This window comes from Gobius niger, assembly GCF_951799975.1.
Source record: "Gobius niger genome assembly, chromosome: 9".
NCBI classification, from domain to species: Eukaryota; Metazoa; Chordata; class Actinopteri; order Gobiiformes; family Gobiidae; genus Gobius; species Gobius niger.
The window spans coordinates 2949121-2963172 of NC_136860.1; the positions used below are offsets into that span (position 1 = coordinate 2949121).

Below are 14052 nucleotides of genomic sequence, written 5' to 3' on the forward strand. Positions count from 1 at the left end.
TGTTGCCATGTTGCACATAAATTTACCATTTGATGTTGCCTGTTTGACAGTTTTAGGCCCAAATCTGATTTGTAAATGAGAGAATGCTACGTGAGTAAAGAAAGAAATGCATAAATGACACACAGTTTAGTGACGTGACCACATCTGTCAGTGTTTGTGAATGGACTCGCGTGGGAAGCAGGTTGGAGCCATTAGCTTGTTGCACTGACACATTCTGAAGCTTGTTGGGATGCGCTGAAGTCCGTGTCTGTGCTATTATTACTCTCCTCTTCCTCCTCGTTCTTCTGCTGCTGTAAAATCCTAATCAAAGTGCGCAGTAATGCTTCGTTTGACCTCTACCAATCTATTTTTGACGGAAAGTTTAGCTCTAATGGCTGAGCAGAACTTTGTGACTCTGTAGAAAAGTTTCCGAGCGAGACTGAGGCAGGTCAGGCTTTATCGATCCGGACAGAACTCATCACTCGGAGCGAGACTGTTGTTTTTTGCAGCAGCTTTATTTTTAGTCTCTCGGACGAGTTTTAGTCAGATTTAGTCATTTCTAAATGTGATCGTTTTAGTCCAGTTTCAGTGGAAGAAAAGTCATCACATTATCGTAACTGTCTCCTGACCTGTTGTTCTTGTCTTTCACAGATGTGGAGTTTCCGTGTTTAAATGAGCGTCCCAGGCCCCGCCCCCTCTCCACAATAACGGTAAGTCGAACGTTCTCTCTCCTTCACTTCAGCTGGGTTTGACACTTTTGCTTTCTTTTGTCTGAGACTCTGCAGATGAAGGATCTTTCATTCACGCTGTGGTCAAATTTGGGAATTCAAATCCAAACTTGTGATTTTGTCTGAAGTTGCTTCTTTCGCTCGGCCGTGTTTGGAGAAGGGTCTGGATGCAGCCGATGGAGAGGCACGTGATTAACTCTTTGACTGTCGGCCATTTTCAAATCAGAGAGCTCCCACTGCCAGAGGTTTTTCAGGATTCTTACTGTTTTTTCAAGACCCACAGAAAATTGAATTCTAAGTCTATGTCAACACCAAACCCACCAGACGAAAGATTAGCCTCTCTTCTTTCATCTAACAAAACCGTTTGTTTGTACCTCTTTCCATTCTTTTGTAATCGTCCGTAGAAAATGGGTGAAATGACTCAAAATGTTGGTTTCGAACTTTTTATAATCAAGCAGATCAGTTACTTTGACGCTAATATGTTTTCTTTAGTGACGCCTCAAACATCTGAACAGTGGTTTCCCTCTGTAAAACACAAGAGGCTCTCGTGTTCTTCTCTCACACAGAGAGAAGCAAAACAAGTGCTTCTCTCTCGTGTGCGCTGTGATGAAAGGCGCCGCCGGACGCTGTGTCCGGATGTGGACTCGGGGTTAGCATTAGCATGGTTATCATGGGCTTTTGTTAGGTTTGCTTCCTTGATCCCTGTTTTCCACCATTACTATGAAAACCACCCCAAACCAAAACCTGTTCAACAGTAACTAGCCTGTGTTTTTCCTTACGTTTCGCTATTCTCTCTGGATCTTCTCCTACTCTTGTTACCGCGCTAGTCCTTCCGTTGTTTGAGATCATGTCAGATCAAAACAAGTCGCCGCGGTTACTACTTCTGACCTGTGACCTGACCTGTGATATCGCATGCAAAGAGCACTGCTGCCCCCTGCTGACTCTATATTTACATCGCTGCTGCACAAAGCTTTAATGCACCCGTCCCCATTAAAAAACCTAATTGACGTCTGAAGACGTCATTGGCAGTCAATGTGTTAATGGAGCTCCACACCTCCACAGGACAACGCTTAAAATAATCCAAACTAACCATAAACCCTAACTTTAAAGGTGCATTATACAACTGTTTATGTGAACAAAAGTTGATCTTTATACCTTTCAGTGACTCAGCGGCTGTATGGGAGTTATCCGGGCAAGCCTCACATCACACAAGCCTGATTTCTACTATTGTTCTGGCTAATATATGTTTACTGGAGAATAAGACAGATTATATTAAGTAAGCTACGCTTTCCCCAGAAGACAATGAAAGACTGTTGTGGAGCGGAGGGAGCTGCGCAGGAGGAAGTGGAAGGAGGCGCTGCACCGTTTCAGAGGGCAGTTCGAATAATGCCTTAATATAATGACACATAAATCTTTTCATGGCACCGTGACTTTCCATCCCTGTCTTGTTTTGTTTGGCCGGTTCTCACTGCAGATGGATCCGTCTCCAGGGTTATACACACAGTACATTCCATCCAGAAACCCTAAAAAAAACTTCATTAAAATTGATCCTGGAGCATCTTAGAGGCGGAAAGCAAAGGCGCCATGTGAGCCTCCCACACAGCCGCCGGGGTCACTGAAAGGTCAAACACACTGATATTGACTTCCTTTTCTCGCATAAAAAGTTGCATAAAGCAACTTTAACGATAGTGAAGTTTACTGAAGGCGTCTGATTCAGATTAATTGAAATAAACGTCGCAGAAAAACTGGAAGTGATGTTTTTAGTCCCACTTTTGCCACAACATCTCCACTTTAGAAGCTCCTACAGAGTTTCCAGACTTTGAAAACAACACATTTTTCCTCGATATTAATGTTGTTAATCTACTGCAAACGTCTCAGATGGATAATTCTACAATCATCAGTTTTTCCTGTTCACCTGCAGCGTCTCGTCTCTTTTATAACCATATTTGGTTTTTGATACCGATATTAAATAATTTGTCATAAAGAACCATCAAACAGATTCATAATGTTTATACCAGGAGGTTCTGAAACAGATGCCCGAGCCACCTCAGCTGCTCCTTTCGACGTGAAGGAGCAGCGACTCTACTCCGAGCTCCTCCCGGGTAACTGAGCTCCTCACCCCCAGCCACCCTGCGAAGGAAACTCATTTCGGCCGCTTGTATTCGCGATCTTGTCCTTTCGGTCATTACGCAAATCTCATGACCATAGGTGAGGGTGGGAACGTAGACCGATACGGCGACTGTCGATCTCACGCTCCATCCGTCCCTCACTCGTGACCAAGACCCCGAGATACTTGAACTCCTCCACTTGAGGTCCCACTGACCTGAAGAGGGGAAGCACCTTTTTCCATTGGAGAACCATGGCCTCGGATTTGGAGCTGATCCTCATCCCGGCCCTCATCCTGTCCATAAAGGTAATGAACAGAACCTGTTTATTCCTTGTCCTTCCATTTTATTTCTTTTGCATTTGTATCATTTATTTGGGGTGAAACAACCAAGAAGCTCCCTTTAACAACACAAGGGCAGGAACAAACCCTTTTTAGGTTTTTCTTATTTTTCTCCCATTTTTTTTCTCCATATATTTTTACTACATTTTCCCCAATTTTCCCAAAATATAAAAAAACAATTCAAATTTTTTTTACCCAAATTTTGATGACCAACAGAATCAAAACTTGAATATAAAGATATATACCATATAATTATTTTACTTTTTTGATGCCAGTATTTAAACCTGTTTTCTTTTCTTTATGGGGTGACAGTGGCGCAGATGGTAGAGTGCGTCGTCTCATGATCGGAAGGTCGGGGGTTCGATTCCCACCTCCTGTCGTTGTGTCCTTGGGTAAGACACTTCACCCACATTGCCCCCGTGTCTGCGTACATTGGTGTATGAATGGGTGACTGGATCCTTGCGGTAAAGCGCTTTGAGTGCCTAATGTAGGTGGAAAAGTGCTATATAAGTTGAGACCATTTACCACTGGTGTCCTTTACCTCTGAGTTTAAGAAAACACCATCACTCCTTTATGAAGTTTGTAAGGAGAAAGTGCATTGACCCTTAGAGCAGTAACATCAGTGACTCCAGCGAGGGCCGTTGTGCTTTCTTTGCTCTTTCATTGCTCTGCTCCAGCGAGACCTTCAGGGATAATTCAGGAAATTTCACTTGTTTCATTATTCGCGGCTGTTTTGAACTCGTGAAGAAACATGAAAATCCTCGGAGTCCACAGACTTTATCTGATCTTTGTATCACGTAAGTCAGACCTGGACAGTGGAGACTCATCCTGGGCACTTTGGTTTATTTTTCATGCTAAAGTTGAGCTGCAGGGTAAGATGAGAAACCGTATAATAAATAATAAATAGGAAAATGATTTGTTTGCATCTTTAAAGATAGTCTGCAGTCGCTGACATGGTTTTAAAGATGGAGGAACTCGGGGGAAGTTGAACCAGGTCTTGGGGTAAATGGTGAAATTAACAATATTAAAGGGACTAGATGCATGTAGGTCATTTTTATTCTCACTACTGCCACCTCTGGTCTTACGCGTAACTGCAGCTAAACCTTTAACGGTGCCAGCCTTAATTTTAGTTTTTGTTTCCCATTAGCAATCTTATGTAAAATAAATAATATGATCCATATTTTTATATTTGTCTTTAGATTACGCAATTTTGTCTCTAAAGAAACCCAACGTAATGGAATGTAATATAAAATTTAATATAATTTATGTTGCTTAACTCAACCCAGAAACACCAATAAACAAATCAAAACCTATAGAATCGTAGATTTAAATGTTTTGTAGTTTGTTTCTTCAGGACCAGAGGCGGCTCTTTATCCCAACGCCCTGGTTCAGTTTAGCTCATTTTTTCTTCTATGGAAACAAGACTGTGTTTATTTAAGAAGAAAACTATTCATCTGCATTAACACCAAACAAAATCACCAACCAACGCCAGCAATAAAGACTCACCTGTCTGTTATTTTGTAACGATCGTTTTTGTATCAGGTTGGGCTTAAAGATATATTGTTATCGCATCGATATCGAGATATGAACATTCGAAACATTAAAATTGAAAAAGCAAGATATAAACCATATAGATTTTCATCAATAAAACTGCACTGTTTATTATTATGTTTTTATTTTTCTGAAAAATGCTTGGTTTTCACCTAACCCATAGTTATATCGTATCGTATCGATATCGAGATATCTGGAATGAATATCAAGATATGAAATTTTGTCCATATCGTTCACCCTTAGTACCATATATTCACTTTGAGCAGTGAAAAATGTATAATCTTATATAATGGGTGGTTCAGCTTTCTCAGAGGTAATTTATTTTCTCCCTCTTCAGCTAAAAACATTATCTGATTCAGAAGTGTGACAATAGTTTGCTTTTAACACCTGCAGGACAAACGAACACGATCCTCCTGTGTGACTTTTGATTGGCCGACAGTCAAAGGGAACAAGGCTCGATCATTCTGATTGGCCAACAAGACAAAAACACCCTCCACCCCTCACAGCAGCTCCAACCTCCATTTCGATTGGATAAACCTTAATGGGACTATACAGTTTAAAAATGTTAAAATAATGTGTTTTCCTCGCCCTACATGTTCCTCCATGAATGAGCTCAGACCTGTTCACCACAACTGCCTCTAAATCCTGCACTGTCACTCAGAAAGTGCCGTCATGCACGAGCTTAATATACAAGCTGCAGTTACACATATGACCTAAGGTGGCAGTAGTGAGCATAAAATGGTTAACTTGCATTTAGCCCCTTTAATCAAGCTGAAAGTATTTGTGTAGTAAAAGTGCAGAACACCTGAATACATGGTTCACGCTTTATTACTCCTGGAGCTCGTGGAACCTCCTGTATTGACTTTCTGTGCATAAACTTTGGAGCGTGTGGTCCGCATTCCTCCGCTGTGCAAACCGCGAGAACCTGGGAGACGGCGCCTTAATCATTTCCCCGTCAGCTCCGGTTTGGTCCGGTGCAGCGGACGCTAATTTAAATATATTAAACTAAGGCAGGTCCACAGCGTCTGGCTCCGGTCCCCGGGGGCCCCTGGAATCATCTTACACATCATTTACATCCAAAAAAAAACACCTCAAGGAGACAGCGGCAATCTGTTCTTATCAGGCCGGGAGTTTATAAAGATGGGGAAAAGTTGAATTATCTCGCACTTGTTTGAGATTGACGGGGAATTTAAGGGGAAGATAAATGTCTGGTGTAGCTGGTCCTCCTGCCCGCCTGCCCTCCTGCCCTCCTGCCATCCTGTCCTCCTGTCCTCCTGTCCTCCTGCCCTCCTGCCATCCTGCCCTCCTGTCCTCCTGCCCTCCTGCCCTCCTGTCCTCCTGTCCTCCTGCCATCCTGTCCTCCTGTCCTCCTGCCCTCCTGCCCTCCTGCCATCCTGTCCTCCTGTCCTCCTGTCCTCCTGCCCTCCTGCCATCCTGTCCTCCTGTCCTGCCCTCCTGTCCTCCTGTCCTCCTGTCCTCCTGCCCTCCTGCCCTCCTGTCCTCCTGTCCTCCTGCCCTCCTGCCCTCCTGTCCTCCTGCTCTCCTGTCCTCCTGCCCTCCTGCCCTCCTGCCCTCCTGCCCTCCTGCCCTCCTGCCCTCCTGCCCTCCTGTCCTCCTGCTCTCCTGTCCTCCTGTCCTCCTGTCCTCCTGTCCTCCTGCCCTCCTGTCCTCCTGACCTCCTGCCCTCCTGCCCTCCTGCCCTCCTGTCCTCCTGTCCTCCTGTCCTCCTGCCCTCCTGCCCTCCTGTCCTCCTGCCCTCCTGTCCTCCTGCCCTCCTGTCCTCCTGTCCTCCTGTCCTCCTGTCCTCCTGTCCTCCTGCCCTCCTGCCCTCCTCTCCTCCTGTCCTCCTGCCCTCCTGTCCTCCTGTCCTCCTGTCCTCCTGCCATCCTGCCCTCCTGTCCTCCTGCCCTCCTGTCCTCCTGTCCTCCTGCCCTCCTGTCCTCCTGCCCTCCTGTCCTCCTGCCCTCCTGCCATCCTGTCCTCCTGTCCTCCTGTCCTCCTGTCCTCCTGCCCTCCTGCCCTCCTGCCCTCCTGCCCTCCTGCCCTCCCTCTCCTCCTGTCCTCCTGTCCTCCTGTCCTCCTCTCCTCCTGTCCTCCTGCCCTCCTGTCCTCCTGCCCTCCTGTCCTCCTGTCCTCCTGCCCTCCTGTCCTCCTCTCCTCCTGTCCTCCTGTCCTCCTGCCCTCCTGTCCTCCTGTCCTCCTGCCATCCTGCCCTCCTGTCCTCCTCTCCTCCTGTCCTCCTGCCCTGTCCTCCTGTCCTCCTGCCATCCTGTCCTCCTGTCCTCCTGTCCTCCATCGTCTTCAGCCGTGGACGCACTAGAGGAGTTTGAACCCCATATCGAGCCTGATCCTCCACTCCCCGAGGTTGGAAAGACGTGACACAAAAAGAGTTTCTCACACTTGTCATGTGCCTCAACGTGACACAAGGGGGCGCCCTTCCAACCTTCTCAGTGTAAATGAGGCTGAGGCCTCATTGCTCTTCAGGCACAGACTGAGAAGTGAAGAAGGAAGTCATGGAGAACTTCTGACTTCTGCTGTGAATTGTAAAACTAAAGTATGTAGTAAATAAGTTAAAAATGAAATGAAAATTCTAATTAATGGTGGACCATGACAGATGTGGACAGGACTGTGGGCTTTTACTTTTGAAGAAATGAACCTCATGAGCTTCAGCTTTTAATTCTTACGTCCAGCAGAAGTGTAATGTTCTAAAGCAGAATCTCCATGACTTCCTTCTTCACTTCTCAGTCTGGGACTGAAGAACAATGAGGCCTCAGCCTCTTTAATAAAGAGTTCACTATTTAGCGTCATGTTACTGTGACTCACGGTGTCTGACCTACAGTGTAACTCTGAAGAAAGTCAGATCACATGACTCAGAGTGGGCGGGGCTCAAATGTGACCAAACGCCAAGATCTAAGCTCTAAGACTAAAAATGATAAAACCACAGCTTAAAGTAACCCTTTAAGCTGTGGTTTTATCATGTTTAGTCTAGTAAGTGCTTTATCTGTCAGTATACAGTTGTATAAATGAAACAGCGTAGATCAGGTCGGGTTAGACGGGTCGTGTGGCTTAGCTGTGTCTTTCCCGGATACCTCCTCGTTTGACCCCTTTTTTGTTTGCTGTGGCGCCTCGTGTGCTGCAGGTGTGGGGGCTCTTGGTGCCTCTTCAGTGTTCCAGAAGAAAAAATGTGTCTCAAATCTCGTTAGCTCATCAGCTAGCATTAGTTGTTTACTTTTCCTTCATGGTACAGACCTTGCAGTAAAAACTCTGCAGTTTATGTGTTGCCATGACATGCAATATTATGACACAGCCGCCAAAACCTCCAAATGTAAGTAACACATGTTTGATGTTTGTCTATGGCAGGGGTGTCCAAAGTGCGGCCCAGGGGCCAAATGCGGCCCTCAGACCAATTTTTGGTGTCCCTCTGCCTTCTTGCTGAATCGACAACATCATCAGAGATAGTCCTTTTTATTTGAAATGTAATAATTCTACACAAATCGAATCTAACAACTAACATTGTATTCTGAGACAGAGCTGGCATGAAAGTTTTAAGCATAAATAAAGGTCTGGGGCACAATTTAAACCTCTGCTAATTTAAGGTTTTGCGGCACTAACCACCGATCTATGGCCCCCCATGTACGCTTCAGTATGTGGCCCCCCATGAAAAAGGTTTGGACACCCCAGGTCTAGGACAACCGGCAGTCGGGAAATTCCCCGCCCGCTCATCACTCTCATCGCATGTTTGGCGCTGCTCTGTAGTAATAATTATAATAATGGCTCACACTTGTATTGCACTTTTCGAACCTGTGTTACCAAGTTCCTCAAAGCGCTGCACTGTCGTCATTATTCAGTCACATCAGACGGGGGTCGCAAGCTACTGTTGTAGCCACAGCTGCCATTGGGGTAGACTCATGGAAGCGAGGCAGCTAGTCTGTGCCACTGACCCCTCCCACCACAGTCATTCTGGCCTTTTGTGCATATTTTTAATCGTAAGGCAAACCAGAGGAAAGGGAGAACATACAAACAGGTGGGAATTCAGGCTTTTGTCCCGAATCCCGAATCCAGCCCAGACTCTCTGAAAAGGATCCCGGTCTCGGATGAGCATTAGTAATTGCCTGATTAAAAACAAACAAACCAAAAGTCTCTGTTGAGCTGGATCTGAGCAAAAGTCTCGTCTACAGCCTGCATTTAGAGACACAAGATCGTGGCCCAGATGTGACAGATGTGACAGATGTGAGAGCAGTCACGATGAGCATTTCCATTTCAATTCACGCTTCAACGCCCCGTCATATTAAACTGTCCAACACTTCACACTGCAGGTCTGTAATGGCCTCCGTGGTCCAGCCTCTGGTCACCGGAGCTGACCGAGGCAGAGCTGGACGAGCGAGGGCAGGAGTGACTCTGTGTCTTCATATAATGTGTGGACTGTGTGACAGAAGCGACTCTCCTCAGCGGTCGCCGTGCTGTAACATCATCTGCACACCCTCTGTACTAGACGGCTGCAGATCTCGCCGTCTGATCCAATCTCTGAGCTCGGCCAATATCAGCAGAGAAATGAGCGACAGATGCTTCACGCGGTGGTGGCGGCGGCGGCGGCGCCCGGCGCTGATTCGCAGGCGATAAATCCGTCTGTGAAATATTGGACCTGTTGGTGAATATTACGGATGGATTTAAAAGGCTCTTCCACGGCGCCGCGCGTAATGATCTGGATATCAAATTCCCAAGGACGTATTTCAGTTTGAGAGCCGGCAGTGATATACGGGGGAATAAAGAGGCGGGATATTACTCTTTAAAACAATGTAGTAAGCAGCACATTCATCCTGCTGCTGCCGTCAGGATTCTAACAATAAAACTAAACAAGTACAGCCCAAGGATAAGGTTATATTAGTTTATATTTCAGAAATTATGTACACAATACATTAATCTAGAAGAAAAGATGCTACAACATGAATATGCTTCACAAACAGCCTTCAGTGCATTACAAATATCATCAACGTCAGCTCAACAATAAGCTTTTACATTTTATAAATGGCTTCCAGAAACATTTAAGACGTTAAGCCTCAGATCTGTATAAACTATTAAAAAAGAACCTTGTGCTGCTACATTATTAAATAAGCCTCTGTATGAACAATTTAAATAAGAACCTCAGACTGTCTGGAGCTGATTCACTCTTGGGTGGGCTTAAAGTGGACTTAAAAACTTTATTCTAAGTTTTTATAATTTCATTTAATGTCTCTGTAAGAATTAAATGGTAACAATGAGGTCTAGAGCTGGTGAAGACTTTGCCTGGGGCTCCTCCTGCTGGCAGCTGTAGGAATAACTTTTTGTTTCGATTTATGGTGTGGTTATGACACAACTGTATCCCTGAAGTACAGATCGGTGGGTCAATGCCATAAAATCGATATATCGATACCAAACAGCTAGTTTTGAAGTGTCGATACCGGGCAAAACGTATCGATACTAATTTGCATGTGTAAAAGGAAGATTATAAACACAAAAGGATGATTTATTTCATTGTTCGCGCCGTCCATGACATTCTAGTTCTGTTCGTCATGAAAGTGTTGGGGCGACGGTGGAGCATTTGGTTTGAATCCCGGCTCCTGCAGGTGCACACTGTCGTTGTGTCCTTGGGCAAGACACTTCACCCTCCTTGTCTCCAGTGTCTGCACACATTGAATGAATGAATGACAGTGAATGGGTGACGGGTTATTTGCTGTAAAGCGCTTTAGGCCTCATGAAGGTAGAAAAGACCATTTACTATTTTATCGTTATTTTAAAACTTCATGTATTTCATTTCACATCGACATTTTTAAATTTTTCAACCATCATTTAAATGTACATATTAATAATGTACTGACCTTTATTTAACCAGGAAAGTCTCCCTCAGATTAAGTATCTCTTTTACAGGGGAGTCCTGGCCCCAGAGGGGAACCTATTGTACATGTTTTAGTACTATGTAAAATAACCAGTTTTAGAAATGTATCATCATATGAAATGAGCAGTATCGGCATCGGCAAAAGTGACCCCAAAAGTATCGGTATCGTATCGATTCCAAACAATCGGGAAGAGCAGATGTAAAAAGTGTTTCTGTGACTGTGAGCAATAAAATTCCATCTGCCTTTTTGTGTTCAAACAACTTATTATTTAAACTCTTCAGGGGCAGTTATGGTCCAGGTGTTTGGATGCAATTGGACACAAGGGGGCGCCCTTCCAACCCTCTCAGTGTAAATGTGAATGGACTTTCTTCAGAGTGAGACTTTAGGTCAGACACCATGAGTGACAGTAACATGACGCTAAATACAGTGAGCTCTTTGTTTCCAGTAAAAAGGCTGAGGCCTCATTGCTCTTCAGTCACAGACTGAGAAGTGAAGAAGGAAGTCATGGAGATTCAGCTTCAGACAGAACTTTAGACTTCGGCTGGATTTAAGAGTTATATGATATTCTGAAACAGTGAAAGTTTTTTTATTTTTTACATTTGGTAGACTCATCACGTATCACTTAAATGTTAAAGTTCGGCACACAGGTTTTAGCTTTATTTTGAAAGCAACACTCGACTAAATACCAAAGATTCTGAACAAACTTGCCTCATGGACAGATTTCTTTCTGGCTCCATCTATAATTTTCCTCACACGACTTAACAAACGTGCACAGTTCGTACAGGATTGTTTGTTTTCCGAGAACGTATTTCTCCGCTCATGAGCCAAGATTCCGAGAAGTCGCTGACGAAGCTTCGGGCGACGAAAGGGTGAATGGAAGTGACGATCCGCGGAGGCGTCTGGGGAGAGGGAGACACGGTGTTTCAGGGTCAAAAACGCGGAGCTAACTTCACCGAGCCCGGAGCGAGAGTGAATAATTATCTCTGCTTCAGTGAAGGGTTTGGAGAGAGGGGAGAGTGGAGTGGGGGGCGGGACGCTGGATAATTAAATTAGCATTTAAAGCTGATAAAAGCAAGTGGAAAATGAATGCTAATGAGAGAGTTCAGTTCAGAGGAATCACTGCCAGACCGACTTCTCTCCCGAGCTCCGAAGTCGAGGCTTGTTATGGGGAATCGTCGACATTGAACTGACCTATTTACCTAATTCTTCTCATTTACAATCCATAATGCTGTCTGTTTTTATAGCTGATATAGGTTCACTGTTGATAAAAAGGCAAACGCTGCAAAAAGTAAACTTGAAATAACAATTTGTTCTTGAGTTGCTTTGAGCAGAGCCTCGATATTTCAGCCGTGGGTGGATTTTTTGAGGATTTCGAGATGCACTGTCTCTGCCCCATTCATGGTAATAATCTCGCGTTTTTGTAAAATAAGATGGCACACATCGCTCCTCCCACAGAGTATGTTCCTAAAAAGGGCAAAAATCGCCCTCGCGGAGCAGATGGACTGGCTACAGAGCTCCAGAGCCTGTCAATCAAAGTGTCCGGCTTAAACCTTTTCATTCTCCTGCACAAAAAACAGCGCGGTTAAATGTATGATACACAGCCCAGCGTCACTAGTCACAAAGAAAACTCTCTGGAGCCAGGCTTTAAGCTGTGGAAGTGTAAAGAATCTGTTTTAATAGTGTCTTTTGGAGTTGCTCCTGGCCACTAGGGGGTGGTATTGCAGGAATGTCAGCTCCCCGCCATGAGGACCAAAGAGAAGCACATTCCTCGGCCATGGGTTTTGCCGTCGCACTGACATCACAGCTGGAGATTCTAATATGTTTCCTCGCTGAATAAGAACCACAGTCGCGGGGGAGACAAAGCCACTGCAGTCAGTACAAAGCTCGCCAACGTAACAATAACGCTCATGTTTTGTCAGCACAAGATGAAGAAATGACCTCGGCTTACAAAAGCTTGACTTGTCCACACGACTGTGCTGTTGCATTTAAGGAGCGTCAGGGTTTTTCTGAATTCAGGGGCCGGGGCTTTAGCCAAAGATAGTTGGAGCATCACTTTTGTTGCAATTTTTTTTTATTTATTCCTCCACTGCACATTGCACCTCATTTTGCCTTTATCTTTATTGCACCAATAGAAGTCACACGGATGCTAACAGGCCCTTCTCCCCCGTTAAGACGTGTGTTTAATTCCACTTCCTGATGGAGCTAGCTAGCACTGGCTCTTAACACACTGAGGCCGCAATGTTTTGGGGATTTAGCTGTAAAGTGCCAACAATCCAGACCATTTTTCATGATTTTTGTAGTACCACATCGTATTTTATGTCATAGCCATGGACACATGCTATGGCTTGTTTGAAAGACAAGAATCTAAGCTCTCTGTAGGTGAAAACATAAATATCTATAAATATCTATAAATATCTTCAAATTTATAGATTTGGAGATATTGCGTGTATCTCCTGTCTGATTAACTCCTCCTCTCTCCTCTCTGGAGGCACTAACGTTTAGGCAATGCCTAAATATCTCCGCTTCAAGTCAATTTTCAACGACAACATTGTTGACATGTTTTGAAACACGGGTGTTCTCGATCTCTTTTATGGCGTGTGCATTTAAACAGCCTGGTTCTCGGATTGAAGACTTTAACAGGATGTTTCTCAGTCGTCCGTGGACCGATTTTAACCATTTAAAAACTCAGAGAAAAAGACAACAAAAAAATAATATGTTGATGGTGAAACCACTATGCATACATAGTGGTAGGGAAACCTACACAGACAAATGGAGAACATGCAAATTAAACACTGTAAGGCCCTGTCCAGGTGGGAATCAAACCCAAGACCTTGTAGCTGTGAAGCACGAGCAATAACCACTGCACCACCGTGCCGCCAAAGAGAGCAGGCTCACTATTTTACAAACCCCACACTTGTGATCTTATAAGACAAACCATATAGTGCAGTGTATATTGAGCATAAGCCAGACCTGATGCACATTTGTGTCTCCGTCAGATCAAAGACCTCCTTGACTTTGCGATGTTTCGTGACTTCTTCTGCAATGATGATGATTTGCTGTTTTATTGCGGAGCCCTATAGCGACACTTGGCCTTGTTCCATCTCGGTTAAACACTACAGGAGGAGGGGAGGGCATCTGAGGCGCAGCAATATCCCTAACAGCTTCTATTGACCGGCTGCTTTTCCACCTGAGACCGGGAGAGAACGGGGAAAGGTCCACGGAAAGTCACGGCTCCTTTTCAGCGCTACAGGAATCTGGTGATTGGCTTTGATCGCGTCCTTGTCCTAAAGTGATATCGATCCGTCGGACGCCTGGACGGCTGCCACGTCCTCCGACACCGGCGCAGGTGAGGCGCGTCGCAGAACGTGCTGGAAAATCACCTTCAGCTTTAGATTCAAACATTTTGTATCAATGATGTCAAAATAAACCCATGAAACTCACATAACTCTGATTTTGTCCCTTATAATATGGGCTT

At 44.8% G+C, this 14052-nt stretch overlaps 1 protein-coding gene across 3 annotated transcripts in view; it reads left to right on the top strand.

Moving 5' to 3' along the window:
• Window positions 1-634: 634 nt before the first annotated feature.
• gulp1a (GULP PTB domain containing engulfment adaptor 1a) overlaps window positions 635-14052 on the top strand; it is a 136129-nt gene continuing 122711 nt past the window's right edge. For all 3 annotated transcript variants that reach the window (XM_079562963.1, XM_079562966.1, XM_079562964.1), the window contains exon 1: window positions 635-689. The gene's annotated coding sequence lies outside the window, so the exon portion shown is untranslated. The remainder of the gene's footprint in view (window positions 690-14052) is intronic.